The sequence below is a fragment of the Mytilus galloprovincialis genome, chromosome 11, assembly GCF_965363235.1.
Source record: "Mytilus galloprovincialis chromosome 11, xbMytGall1.hap1.1, whole genome shotgun sequence".
Taxonomy (NCBI): domain Eukaryota; kingdom Metazoa; phylum Mollusca; class Bivalvia; order Mytilida; family Mytilidae; genus Mytilus; species Mytilus galloprovincialis.
The window spans coordinates 23,998,903-24,015,110 of record NC_134848.1 but is presented as its reverse complement, the minus strand read 5'-3'; the positions used below and the strand labels follow the sequence as shown (position 1 = coordinate 24,015,110).

Here is a 16,208-nt window from a genome sequence, read left to right as displayed (position 1 = left end):
AATTGAAACAAGTTATCAAAGCGAATTTTAAACAAGCCATACCATTGTTTGATGCCCTCAAAAGAGCTCATAATTATTTTAACTTCAAAGTATGTTGATCTTGTATTATTGTTTTAAGTCTACATGCATGCAAACAGTGTTTACTTTACTGAGTTGTTTATATTTATGATATACATATGACTAAAATTTATCAATTATTATAACTAAAAATGGCAACTAGAGCTGCAACCCGTGAGTTCAGTCATTTCCTTGTAAGATATGATGATGACACATTATATACATGCACAAGAGTCAAAGTCAACATTGAAGGCCGTGTCCGTATCGGCGAGCGCTATCCTTTCACCTATGGCAGTAGCGTAGAGACCCCGGAAACAGCAGAGGTTTCAGACACAGGAGACATAACATCGCCTTTATTGCCTTCATCACCTAAATCACTTCCACCGTCGCCATTTAAAACACACAAAAGAAAAATATTTGGTCGTAATGACAATAAACCAAAGAAAGCTAGGGCGTAATGGTAAGCATCGGTGATGGTATAGACGACCCTTTCCAATACAGATCGCCATCAGTCACTCCAGAGCTGCCACTCCATCTATCTGCTCCGACACCACTACCACCATCACCAATAGACCGTCTAGCAACGCTACCAACAGTAACCTAAATATGGACTCAGACAACTCCAGCTCACAAAGATCCTCCTGCATGTTCTATTCACCACTCACTACAAGCCATTGAAAAGCAGCTATCAGACGTCAACACAAGCACTGCATGAAATGATGCATTTAATATAAAATTAAATGCATATGTTATGCATATTAAATTTCAAATTACAAAAAATATTATGCATTTACTTTGCTGGAAAATTTCTAATTTAATATAGATTTAAACTAAATTTAATATTGCAAATAAATTCCCAAATTTCAACCTAGTTTAAAGGTATTTTTAAATCTAAATAAATTTCAAATTTAAAGAATTTAAGTATACACTAAATTTGAATAAATTTCTAATTTAAAGAAATGTTTATGTAAATTAAATTTGAATAAATTTGAGATTTAAAGAATTTTTAATATAAATTAAATTTGAATAAATTTCAAATTTAAAGAAGTTTTGATATAATTTAAATTTGAATAAATTTGAGATTTAAAGATCTTTTAAAATAAATTAAATTTCAATAAATTTCAAATTTAAAGAATTTTAAATATAAATTAAATTTAATTAATTATGTAATTTAATTACATGTAAATTCAAATAAATTTCTTGTTTATGACTTATTTAAATTAGAACTTCCATCAAATTTAATGCAATTTAAAGTCAATATAATCCTGTATAACTACTTACAAAACAATAGTGCAAATGAATAATAAAGAAAAGGCAGAATTTTTCCCTCTGCTTTTTGGAAAAGGGATGTTGGGGATTTGTTTTTACTTTAACCCAAATATCTGGTTTGAAAATATCTAATTAAATAAAAAAACAAAAATTAGGAAAAACAGGAATTTTTAATGGTGATAACTTTGTAGCTACTGTACATATAAAATTGATCCTCCAACTTTTCTGATCCATGTTTACAAAGTATTAGACTTGAAAGGCATGGATTGCTGCTCTGTGTATTTACAAAAGAATAATATTTGTGGTTTCAAATGGCAATGTGCAAATGTATAATTTGTCAGTAACATTGAAGACTGTATTTTTCAGATGAAACTTAAACAATAATCCAACGAATACATGTCACTCATTTGCAAAGCTCAATACCATTTTGTAAATATGCCTTTACCTATATGTAAAGAATTGCAACGCATCTGAATTTATATAAGAACTTGAAGAGTTAGAATCTAAGACATACAAAAAACACAAACACCAGATATAAACTATAGGACAAGGCTATCTATGTGTGATTTGGATTTTGACAATGGCAGCAATATACAATACAGGAGATAACAAAAACTTTTGGACAAAGCATAACCATACACAACAATTTCTAGCATTTTCTTATTGTCATCCTGTCTTGGGCATAGTTATTTTCACTTCTAATCGGGTCAGAATAATAAAAAAAAACAATTTTGAGTTATCTCCCTTTGTATATACTTCAATAAAAGAAACAAAGTATCTAACAAATTAATTTTATTCAGATACTGACAAATTAGAGTTGTTTTGGTGATAAATTAAAATAAAATGTCAAAAAGTTTGTTATACAATTTTAAAAACATTTAAAACAAATAAAAAAACACTTTTGTTTAAAAAAAGTCAAGTTCTACATTGTTCTACATCAAAGAACCTCATCAAATTCAAACTAATTAATAAAATAATGGTTATTGACAAATTAACATGCTTACTTGTATAGATTATTTAAGAATCATAACAATTGGGTTATAACAAAAAGCAAACATAGGCACCTCTAAATTTCAAGTTTGGCATCATAAAAATATTAATGAATAATCTCCCCTGCTAGCATTATTTGTCAATTTTAAAAACTTTAAAAAGCAAAAAACAAAAAACATAACATTATTTACATGATTAACATAATTCGTAAATTCACAAGAGTGCACACACTGAAATGTCTCGCCTTCTTTACTTATCATTGATATTATGTTGATAGTCCTAAGTATAAAGCTTTATTAAAAACTGTCACATAAACTTAACATTAACCAAGATAACTAAACAAAGAGCAATGAACCATGAAAATGAGGTCAAGGTCAGATGAACCATGCCAGGCAGACATGTACAGCTAACAATGCTTCCATACAACAAATATAGTTGACCTATTACTTATAGTTTTAAAAAAATAGACCAAAACACAAGAACTTAACACTGAGCAATGAACCGTGAAAATGAGGTCGAAGTCAAATAAAACCTGCGCGACTGACATATAGATCATAAAATATTTCCATACACCAAATATAGTTGACCTATGGCATATAGTATTAGATAAAAAGACCAAAACTCAAAAACTTAACTTTGACCACTCAACCATGAAAATGAGGTCCAGGTCAGATGACATCTGCTCGCTAGACATGTACACCTTACAATCATTCCATACAACAAATATAGTAGATCTATTGCATAAAGCATGAGAAAAACAGACCAAAACACAAAAACTTAACTATAACCACTGAACCATGAAAATGAGGTCAAGGTCAGATGACACCTGCCAGTTGGACATGTACACCTTAAAGCATGAGAAAAACAGACCAAAACACAAAAACTTAACTATAACCACTTAACCATGAAAATGAGGTCAAGGTCAGATGACACCTGCCAGTTGGACATGTACACCTTACAGTCCTTCCATACACCAAATATACTAGCCCTATTGCTTATAGTATCTGAGATATGGACTTGACCACCAAAACTTAACCTTGTTCACTGATCCATGAAATGAGGTCAGGTCAAGTGAAAACCGTCTGACGGACATGAGGACCTTGCAAGGTACGCACATACCAAATATAATTATTCTATTACTTATAATAAGAGAGAATTCAACATTACAAAAACTCTGATCTTTTTTTTCAAGTGGTCACTGAACCATGAAAATGAGGTCAAGGACATTTGACATGTGACTGACGGAAACTTCGTAACATGAGGCATCTATATACAAAGTATGAAGCATCCAGGTCTTCCACCTTCTAAAATATTAAGCTTTAAAAAAGTTAGCTAACGCCGCCGCCCGAGCACTATCCCTATGTCGAGCTTTCTGCAACAAAAGTTGCAGGCTCGACAAAAAAAAACATCCTGCTGCTGGAACATTGATTAAAATTTCATTCCAAATGCTGTATGCAAGAATAAAAATAATAAGGTGTAATGAAATACTTCAAATATGTACAATTGAATAAAATAGCACACAAATAAACTTTTATCAACAAAATTATGTAATGTCAAGCAAAAAATTATCAATATTGAATATGTACTTGGACAATTGAAGAAAATAATAAGTTTATATGCTTATAAATATATTTGGTGTATTGACTGTCTCCTGATTAGTTAAAATTTTTTAGTTTTATTTTCAATTTTTTTTGTTTACAAATTTTATGAAGTCAACATGTGCATGATGTGTGTACTTTGTTATTATTTATATAAATAAACTAAAAAAATTCTTTGAGCCTTATTTTTGATAGAAATTTATTTATAATGAATGGCAATAACTTATTTTGATTTTATTGAACCATAAAATTAATTTTCAACTATTTACATTTTACATAATCCTCTTCGCAGATTATCTAATGTGAAGATTCAAAAAGTTATCTCCCTTTGACCAAGCGATTATAAATAATGTGAAATCTTACAGGAAAAATCTTGACAGCAAATACAAGACACTGAAATGAGCCACACTCAAATTATTATTCAGCATTTAATTAATTAGAAAAGGCAACAGAAAGTTTAAGTAAAAAGAAATATGTGTAGCTTAACCAAACACATTAACATAATCTGATGTCACCGATATGCTGCACTTGTAAATAATTTTAATAAAAAATGCAAATGTTGAAATAAAAGAGCAGTAATTCATTTTTTTACTTTAAAAAATAATCAAATTCAATAAACCAAACCACTTCATTTTAAGGGTTCCCCCCTTAAACTGAAAACTGTCAACTATAATTCAAAAGTAAACATGAAGGTATTTTTGTTCTTGCAAATTCCAAAAGTGTACCTTTGAATTGGTCCTTATTAAAATTTAAAGAAATTTTTATTGATATCTCTCAATTTTGTGTCATATGCCCTTAAGTAAAAATCCATGCAAGTTCTGTACATTTCTTGTGACAAGGCCTCTCTGATTTACTTGGACCTCAGCTCTTTGCCTTGTGCATTCAGCTGTCTCTGGTATTTACAGTCTAGTAAATGACTTTAGTTTATCCATGTAAGATTTAAAATCTTGTGACAGTCAAATCCCAGTTGTGATCAGGCGAGTTTATCTACAGAATCACTGTCCCAACTTGACATTAAATCAATTTGCATGGCCTTTCTAAGTTTGTCCTTTTCTGACACTGGCAGTTTCTTGGTTTAAAGGGCCTTAGCTCTATTTTGTAGCTTCTGTAATAAAGTAATAAAAAAAAATGTTTAATTTTATTAAATTGACAAGTGATATATATGTGACAAAAGCAATAATTTTCTGCATGCAATTATTCTATCTTAATGCAGTTGTAATCAAAATCATATATTTAAAAGACATTCTAATGAGTGACCCAAAAATATCTCGTGGAATAACTCTATAAAAAGAATAGCTAGAAGTTGTGATAAATTTTCTATTTTCAATGGACCATGAAATTGGGGTCAAACCATTAATTTATCCTTAGAAAGATCATAACATAAGGCACATGTATATTTATTTTTAAGTTGATTGGTCGTTAACATCATTAACAACTATCCTGACCAAAAACTTTTACCAAAACTTGAACCTAAAGCAGAACAGATGAAAGAATAAACAAACAAAAGCATGGATCATTAAACATAAACCCCTTCTACTATTGTAGGCTGGCATAACAATTTATTACAACTATTACACATTGTGATTTATTTATCAACATCAAAAAAATTATTGATTTGTATCAGTTTAGTTTTTCAATTATATTTTAAAACTAACTCCTTCTATCATTGTTTGGTCTTATTCACGGTGTAGAATATATACAACTTTTATAATTTGATGTGTGATCCCCTCAGGGGTTCAGGCTTATATTTTGGCAAGTGTTTGATGTGTCTATGGGCACTATGGAGGTCTAAAATTAGGTAGCACCCCATTTTTTCCCTAGGGAGATTGATATTGGAATAGCTCATTATTGAGTTTGTTGTCTTTATCAATTTCAATATAAATCACAATATCAGGTACAGCAATTTTTTTTTTCTTTTGACATATAAGAAGTATTTGTAAATAGTATTAAAATACAATCAGCTGTATACAATATAACCAAAACAAAAATCTGAGACTGGATTACTGCCCTTTTATCTATTTATTATTTGATCTATAAAATAATATTTAATCAATAGAAATGTGAAAATTTCAAACAAGATTTAAGTCAGTTATTGTTTGATTTGGCTAATTCTACTAAATACACAATTATTTTGATTTTTGTTGTTGTTTTTTTTTTCCTGCAATTATTTTGTAACACTCTAATAAAAATGAGTATGAATTCAATCCAACATGATTCTATTCATGCTATTTGTTAGATGTCTCTACTCTCATTGGCAACAACACTTCATCTCCTTATAAATTAATTTTTGCAGGCCTCAACTAACAGTATTTTCCATAAAATATATAAAACAATAAAAAGCTAGTACAATCATGACAATGAGTACTATTAATTTATCCCAAGACTTGGTCTGGTCATGTCAAATTAATGTAATCATCAAATAGCTTACTTCAAAATAGAACCAGCTGCTGTTTTACATGTCCAGACTAGATTGTTTATGCCTATAAGCATCACAAACAGCTGCTTACTGCAAAATAAAACATAAAAAGTTCCTAAAATAAATGTGTATTGCCAGGAGATAATTAGTTGAATTTAAACATTCATATTATATTTGTTAAACTTGGTCTAAGGAAAGGGTGTACAGGATTTCCAATACTCAATATATATATATATGTCTAGCGGGACGGCTGCAGTGCAGGCGATTTGGTGTCACGATATCACAGTAGCATGGGTTCGAATACCCGCGAGGGAAGAACCAAAAATTTGTGAAAGCAAATTTACATGTACAGATCTAACATTGTTAGGTTGATATTTAGACGAGTTGTATATATATATATACATGTATATAGCCCAGGTGGTCGTGTGGTCTAGCGGGACGGCTGCAGTGCAGGCGATTGGGTGTCACGATATCACAGTAGCATGGGTTCGAATCCCGGCGAGGGAAGAACCAAAAATTTGCGAAAGCAAATTTACAGATCTAACATTGTTGGGTTGATGTTTAGACTAGTTGTATATATATATATATATATATATATTTTACAATGTTTGGCTATTTGAAACATTATGATCACATGCATATATGTATATATTCTGACAGACATTTCAACATACATGTAATATACATAAGGTATATTTATAGATTTTAACAAGGCTAAGTAAGTATATAAGCTGATAATACTAAAAAGGCATATATGTACATGTAACTCTATCTTTTATCAAAGACAATGGCACGTCTCTATTTGAATTACATGACTTACAATGTACATTTATATCTTTTGATAGATTTTTAAAATCATAAATTCAGAAAATGTAGACAAAATATATATATACAATATACAATGATATATACCTTTATATGTGAAGGAACATGGATGGCTGTTGTATTCCCTTATCTTTGAGCATCTGTTTCTGCTTGAAATCGATTCTCTGTAACAATTGGTGCAATTCTTCAATTTTTTCACTGTCATCAAGATTTCTGTTTGGGAATCCATCATCTTCTTTATTAGCTAAGTAAAATAAAAACTTTTTGAGAAAATGATATTAAGTTTAAATTCTTTTATATAAATGCCTTTTAAACTTGAGTCGCTGAACTGTAGTAACATGTATATGTTACAGTAAATAGGTGAAATTAGGAATTACATGTAATTACTAAAAACTTCAGTAAATACCTGTAATTACTTGCCAATTTAGTAATTACATGTATTTACTAGTTGTTTCAGTGATTACTGGTAATCACTGATTTTTTTTGTCATTTTTACAGCTATTTACTAACTTGATGTTTTTGTTTTAAAATTAAAAACATAATTCAAGATATCAAATAAGAAAGTAAAGGGGTAGGGATTTTAACGGCGCTAACTTAAGGATGTAGGAATATCATGCACATCCAAAGTGCATACTCTTTAGTGTTTGTGAATTGAAACTGGAAAATGGTTGTTTTATAGGTTTTGAAACTCCGTAAATATATGTATGCAAGACAATGACATCTATCCAAAATCAAACTAAAATCTCCATCATGCACTGTGGCTCAAAACTTTAAAAAAAACTTTCTCCAAATATCCTGGATTTCTACCAAACTTCATGAACTTGGACAGAAGCTAAATGTTTATGATCATAAAATAATATCCAAAAGTAAAGTTTGAAAAAAAAATCCTTTTTTTCGTATATTACTTATAAATGGACTAGTTTTGTCCCAGTTAACATTACATACACTCTGTAGTTAAAGTTTTTAAAACATTAGATTTTATAAACCATCCTTGATTTTTACCCAATTTTGACTGAAGCTTCTTACAGTACTAGTCAACAGATAGTATCTAGAGGAAAATTTTAATATTTTTTCCTCATTTTTGTTGAGCCTGCGATTAACAGCAAAAGTAACCGAGACTACATGTATTTGTTAGAACTGCAAAAACCCTTACAATTTTAATAGCTTAATACATCGATAACCCATCTCCAGCTAGGGGTTGATTTGAAGGTCACATGAATACGTATTCAATGAGGTCCAAATATTCACTTGCAAGTGCACAACTCATCAACCTTGTTTCTCAGCTAATTTAACAAAATAAAACCAGAATGGCTGCTAACAGTGAATTATAATTTTACAATATCATTTTTATAAATGATTTAACAACAAAAAAAAGATATTTTTTTTATATATCTCGAAGCTAATGCACATAACAGTTCATTCCAGTTCTTAACCTACATAACGTTATCTTATCTTTATAAGGTAATAAGTCTAAATATTCTTCATATTCAAAGAGTTCTTTAAAAAGTTAAGACATAATGCTTTGGGAGAATTTTCCATTTCTGATTTCCATGTCTGCTGAAGTTGGTCAAAAATTATCTGTATTATAATGCTCAACTTAAACCATTTTGGATTAAAACTAAAGTTACTCTGATTTAACCAAATATTTGAAAGTCCATATTTATTCAAGATATTTTTTATACATATCAACCATTCAAAATTTTAAGTGTACAGTGTACTAACTGATCTTCTAGTTAGTATTACACAGCTAAAACAATGTTGTATTATGGTCAGGTGATCAAAAGTTATGGTTGTGTTAGCAGTCAGTAAATAGGTGTAAATATTCATTTTAAATTTAGTAATTACTGGTAATAACCATGATAACTGGGCCGTTTAAGGAATTACTTGTATTAACTAAGTGCATAAAGTCAGGGGTTAAAAAATCCACTAGCCCGACGCCCGGGACTAGATCATTTGCGCCTCGGGCAATCAAAACTTGAACCCAATATGCCCGACGGACTAGTAACAAAACATTATTGGCGTTTCCAAAATAGATAGTGGAAAATTCCTTCATCCCTATTCTATCTTAGTCAATCAGATTCAATTACGTCATCCGGGATTCGAAGCATTTGAACTGGTTTGTAGAGGTCTAGGGTTGCATTCAATATCTTAGCGGCTACTTAGGGCTATGAAGATTTATGACTATTGAACGAGTAGCTAGCCTAGCTGCTACATAGATATTGATAGCAGCTAGGCTAGCTACTCGTTCAGTAGACAAAAATCTATGTAGCACTACGTAACCTTACGATATTGAACGCAACTCTGTTGTACAGTTACATGTTTTAAAAATAGAACAAATAACTCAGGGTGGACAGGTATCATCTATTGATTGCAATATCTCACACTTTTAATATCGATTTCTCAGTACAGGGGGTATTGTACATTGCTTCTGTCGAGATTTTCAATTAATCGGTAGATGAAGGGGGTACTATTGAGGCTGAAAATTCATCTAGAAAAAATGTAAAATAAGATCGGGAAAAGCGGAAAAGAACATATCTAGTGACATGGACAGAAAGATTCCCCTGGGCAAGGTCGACTGTGGCGCCAGGATGAAATTTCTGAGACCATGTTCTGCGAATATTGCCTGTGTTTTCCCGAGCATCCCAATAAAAGGTCTCCCTTGTATGTGTGGACAACTAATATAATATTTAAACCACTTGTTTCACACCATAAAACCAATAAACATGTTTTCTCTGCCAGAAAATAAACTAGTTTAAAACGGTGTATAATGTCCCCTTCAAAACATGACACCAACCATGTATTATGCAGCAAACTCTGATTTGTAAGGCATACATGGGCTAGCAGGTCAGTTTTGATGGGCTAGCAGTTCTTCGAACAGGGCTAGTAAAATCCTGCTGCCAATAAGTCCTGGGCTAGTTATCTGGAACAACATTTTTTAACCCCTGAAAGTGCATCGGGAATTACCTGTAATTCCTAAATTTTAGTAATTACATGTAATTCCTAATTTCACCTATTTACTGTAACATATACAGCATGTAAAGGTTTGAAATGTTTCCAAAAAAATACTCAATAATCATAATATAAATGAAGGAAGTATGGTAACCTACATGTATGTATCATTTGTTTGGCTATAGTAATTGGATCAACATCAGTTGGTCTTTAGCGGATAGCATTTATTTTGGAAAAATACCACATTGTTTACTTTAATCTAATTAATCTTCATATACAACATGTACAATGTACATATACATGTATCTTAGTTTTCTCGTTTGAATTGTTTTACATTGTCATATCGGGGCCTTTGTGGTATGGGCTATGCTCATTGTTGAAGGCTGTACAGTGACCTATAGTTGTTAATGTCTGTGTCATTTTGGTCTCTTGTGGACAGCTGTCTCATTGGCAATCATACCACATCTTCTTTTAATATATCATTAAGCATTTGAATCACAGGCACTTGTTTCTATCCATTGGAAGACCCACTATCAACGTATATTTTCGAGAAGGTACCCAAGTAATTTTTTCACCTCTCCGCTTAAAACCATTATTTCTGGTAAATATATATACGTTAATAGTGGGTCTTCAAATGGATAGAAACAAGTGCCTGTGATTTGAATTTATACCAATATCAAGGGTACAACTGATATGTCACCTGGGTAAGTAAGGTACATGTACCTATAGAACAAGTCAATTATCCAATAATCTTAAAAACTATAGCACAGTTTGTTATTATTCCGTGACAATAAACAATAATTTGCTTTGCACGACACTTTGACCATGTCCCCTCCTTTTTAAATAAGGTTTTGGGAATAAAATATATTGGGCATGCATATCAGATTAATCATAAAAAGTAAATTGATTGTGTAAGGTTATGTAATATATAATGATCTATATTAAAGTAATGCGGTTACCAAATCGAAAATCATGTTGAATTTGAAGTGTGTTCTTCTTTTGGGATTTGAAAATCCCGCAACATGACGACTTAAACATTGCTATAATAGAAAACACTCGAGACAACCGAAAGGTGCACGGTCGCACTAAATACCAATAATATGTTATTAAGCCAAATAAAATAATGTATCCTAATTGATAGATTGATATGATGCGTATATAATATAATTGTTTAAAAGATGTGAATAACAGAATAAATGACAGACACATGATCTCCAGAAATTAACTAGTAAAGATAATAAAGTATTTTCCTGATCTACTTTTTGGTCTCAACTTACACTGTTATTATAACAACATTACAAAAAAAACGCGGGACATGACCAGATAATAAATATAATTTTTCATACGTACAAATCAAGTTGATGAGTTACCTGGACTCATAATATTCACACATTAGTATAACCCTTAATATATATTTCTCAAATTATTGCTTTAATAGTAAGCATAGGTACTTGGGTACAGGACATTTTTTTTACCCTACCCTTTTTTTCCAAAATCTGTTATATTTTCGTTTTCTCACTTTCGTATTATTCAAGTTATTTTTTTCGCGTCTATCTGTACGTGTCATTAGAACATAAATACACTACAAATTACTTGGTTTTGCTATTTACTATCAATTCCAAGTTTACTATCCACAGCGGTCACGGATATATTACTAAAGAGAGTGAATTTTAAAATAGAAAACGAAAAAATAACGGATATTGGAAAAAAGGGGGAGGGTAAAAAAAATGGTGACATCCCATTAGTCTGACAACCATTATTCGGACAGCCCAATACTCCGACAACATGTACTATTCTGACAGCCCATTATTACGACAACCCATTACTCCGACAGCCCATTATTCCGACAATATGCGTTTTTCTTAGTGTATGGATAAATTTTCTCTAAAAAAAAAAAAACCAACTCCGCTCTCTGATATTTGTGGTTGTCCGTTTTGATTCCAATTATTTTTTGCATGCGGACATTAATTTTGTCTCAGTATATTGGAGTTGATACACATGATTATAGCAACTGCTCAGTCCTTAACCTCGCCCCTCTTTCGTTTTGCGTGTCTAGTTACTTTATTTATCTTTATATTTCGTTGTTTGTGTGTCTACTATCAGTCTGTGCTGTTCTAGCTCGCTATTTCTTGCATGTGTGTCTTGATCTACCTTCTTTTCACTAGATCTTCGAATCCCCCTTTTCGCGTATCAGGGGAGTGAGGTTCCCCCACTATGAACTACATAAATAAATAATACATCGGAGTTGGAAAACACTACCCGCCCTCTTTGGTCGCAACACTTTCTCTCCTTGTATCACTCATCTGAGTTTTATTTTGTTGCAGAAATAATGGGATAAAATAGCGTCAGTCAAAATTAGAAAAACAAACGGAGACAAATACGTACCCAGAACCTAAAAAATAAGAAGACAAATAGGACGAAATATGTGCTCAGAAAAGATGAGCAATTCCAATCATGATCAATCATGAATACGGTATCATGTTCGGGAATGAGAATCCACGAAATACGGAGACAGTACATGTAGAACTTCTAATAGCGATCGTTCAGACATAATCCGAGAGATGACACTCAATATTTTGTTGGGAGACCGATTTTGTATCCTAAGATTATTTTAAATTCTAGAAAGATATGCCTCTTTTTTAATGATTGGTGGAGATGCAGGACTGCATGATGATTTACAACAAAACTTATTACGAAAAACAAATATGACGGACATGAATATTTCGGCAATTTCTATCTAAATATGCATAAGGAAAAGTGATATCGGGTCAGTGACTGTATATGTCATAGAAATATACAGTCAACGCATTTTGACTGCTCAAGTAGAACGAGTGCAGCATAAAAGACAATAACAAACTAGTAGAATAAGACAATGTGTGACATTCTTGTCCTTTTGTCTTTGTCAAATTGTTTAATTGTAAAAACTTAGTAATATGTGTTTTGTGGGAAACTTATTTTTCATTTAAAAATTGGTTTCAAGAAGAAACATATTTAGATATCATTGATTTTAAGAAAGGTAATTTATATGTTAATTCAGAATCGGTGCTCTTCCATTACATGAAGAATTGAAAATGCTAAATACTCAAAAAATCGTATTGTACAGCTGATAAAGTTTAGGATGAGCGTCATTTTTCAATCGAATGCTCACTTCATTATAATTTGAGGGAGGAATTCTTTCGCCATATTTCTAGCACATATCAGAACTTTAAAACGTTAGACAATTATGATTAATTTCGAAGTGAACACAAGAAAACTTTACTATTATGGAGAAAAAAATGAGGATCATATCGTTAGTTCTTTTGAATAATGTAGTACATGTCTGGATACTGACTGTTAATTGATATTAATACGTATTTTTTTTTATATTTTGTCTTAGCTCCGATTGTGACTGAGGCTTATAGTGCTATAAATATAATTATATCATATTAGTATTGTAATGTCTTAATGTTGACACAATCATTAGACTGGCCGCCGCTTCGAAAAAGTGGGGGTATACTGTTTTATCTCTGTCTGTCCGTCCGTCCAACCGTCCATCCGTCAGTTCGCCGCCCGTCCCATAACTATTTTTGTTGCATCTTTTTCATGAACTACATTACAAGGATTTCTGAAAGGTTTATTGAAGTCAGTTATATCGTGTGATGCTTTTTCAAACTCATTACTCATTACATGACAGCCAAGTTGAAAACTTTTGTCACATTTTTCTCAGGTACTACAATACCATGATTTCTGATATTTAACTTCAAGGTTTATATAAGTCAGTTATACTGTGTAATGCTTTTTCAGATTCACAACTCAAAAACTTTCTATCTACCGAAATATTTGGGCAGGGTATCATCAGTAGCTCGCGCCATCAATGCTTGTTGTTGATTTACATAGATCCTTTAATTTGGAAAATAAAATATTATTTTCTGTTTTATTCTATATACAGATTTCGAATTGAGAATTAACATTGAAAGTATACGAACTACCTTAGCCTTGTATTATATATACGGAGTTATTTCTTAAAATATGTTATTACAAATATAAACGTAATAATACAGACAGACACATTTTATTTTACCCTGCAGGGATATCCTTATACTTGACTTGATAAGTGTCGGAATTATAGGTTGTCGGAGTATTGGGCTGTCGGAGCAATGTGTTGTCGGACTATTGGGTTGTCAGACTAATTGGTTGTCGGACCAATAGGCTGTCGGATTAATGGGCTGTCGGAATAATGGCGTGTTACCAAAAAAAAACAAAGTTCCGATGATAGTAAGACCCTTATCACTATACACATCCTTGATTCATGACAGTGATATATGCATTATAAACTGTATACAGAAATATACAAGATATTGACTTCTAAATTAACTTAATGTTACCTCAGTTACTGACTCCATGTTGACATTATTGTGTAATGTTGGTGTTAAATGAGATAGGTGTTGAAATTTTTCGTCGAATAACTGAATTTGGTGTGTCGATATCTTCTGATCCTCCACATGCCCCGGGCAAATCCAGAGGCGCTAACCGGGCATTCTTTTGCATCTGACCGAGAAGACTTTCAGAAGGACTGTATAGACGAATCTTTAATTGTTTTAGAACCTTCATCAGACCCGAGTCTTGCATGGAGATGGACACTGATAGACTTAAGTACTGGTACATTGTATTAACGATTTCACTACGAGGAATATCATCATCTTCAGAATGTGAGAGACAAGCAAATCCGCCAGACGACATATCCAGACAGACTTAGTCAATGATGCAAATAATATTCTTGTAGACTTGTAGCCAGACTGGTATATATATATATATATATATATATATATATATATAAGCAGACTGGTGGACGTGTAGGACATGAAGGCAAACTGTTAGAAACGTAATATGGCGGGTAAACATGTATATCGACTTGTAAACACGGAGACAGACTGACGGACACATAGAGACCACGGATAAAACGTAGTGACTTGTGGACATAGCCAGACTGTTGAAAATCATATGGACAGACTAGGGGTCTATAAGAAAGACTTGTGAAAGTAAAAACAGACTAGTGGATGATTGAAAAACTGGTGAACATGTAGACAGACTTGTGCAAATGTAAATTGACAGAAAATATTTGTCAGCCTAAAAATCTAATTCTAACTCTATTGGGTTTGATTTTCAGACTTACATGTATATGAATACGAAATCTATATTCTTTGGGGGGGGGGGGGTATTATGTTGTAGGGCAAGCTAGGGTAACAGTTATCAAAGCCCCCCCCCCCCTTTTTTCAAATAAACGATTTTTTTTTATTAATCTTCATTTTGTCGGATTAGAAATGTTCTATGATCTCATCTATGATTTAAGTATAAACTAACACTTTTTTACTTGGTTGTGCTATAATGAATTTAGTATTACCATTTTTTTCAGTTAAGAACAAAAATGAAAATAATGGATTATTTAAGGTTCTCTCATTAAAATATTCAACATAATGATTCTTTATTTGCAAAACAAACAAAAAACAATTTTGATTATGGCAAATACATAGACTAAACAAACATAATGAAAAATTGTAAGGTTAAATTAACTGTAATATTTATTTCCAAAATAAATTCAACATCATGTCAGCTCATCGGGTCAATTTAATTAGCCGGATATCGTTGCCTTTACCAATTATTTCACACCACATTTTACACTAGTTTAACAAATAATTCATACTTTTTATACTGATTCAGAAGCGTTGTCTATGTGGTTTATTTATTATAAAAGTTGTAGGTCACTGGGTCATTATCAAACACTACAGGAAATTAAACAATGTATAAATTTGTCTTTGGTATACACGTCTATATACTATACTGACTAATATAAGTTCAGCAGCGCATATTTTAATATATTTCAACAAATAAACAATACATATTGTCTGTGTGTGTGTTACAAGTATGCAAGTGATCTAATTATTACAGGAAATAAATGGAACCATAATGCGTGATTTTCTTTACTTGAAAATGGAAAAACTTGACAGAAATTAAGATAGATTTGACTTGAATGTATCTGTTGTTTTACCTTTTTTGTAAAGCAGTATATTTTGAATTTGTTAATAGTATAGAATTTTTTATTAATCTAATCAAGAACCCATAAAGGG

General features: G+C 31.6%; 1 long non-coding RNA gene across 2 annotated transcripts; it reads right to left on the bottom strand.

Moving 5' to 3' along the window:
• Window positions 1-4,096: 4,096 nt before the first annotated feature.
• On the bottom strand, window positions 4,097-14,836 carry LOC143051899 (uncharacterized). Of its 2 annotated transcripts, none has more exons than XR_012970939.1 (4): window positions 14,469-14,836; window positions 7,243-7,399; window positions 6,343-6,420; window positions 4,097-5,019 (listed from the first exon to the last, which is right to left on the bottom strand). It is a non-coding gene; the product is annotated as an uncharacterized LOC143051899 (long non-coding RNA). The 2 variants fall into 2 exon arrangements; XR_012970938.1 differs by lacking the exon at window positions 14,469-14,836 and adding an exon at window positions 11,064-11,265.
• Between the last annotated feature and the right edge of the window lie 1,372 nt (window positions 14,837-16,208).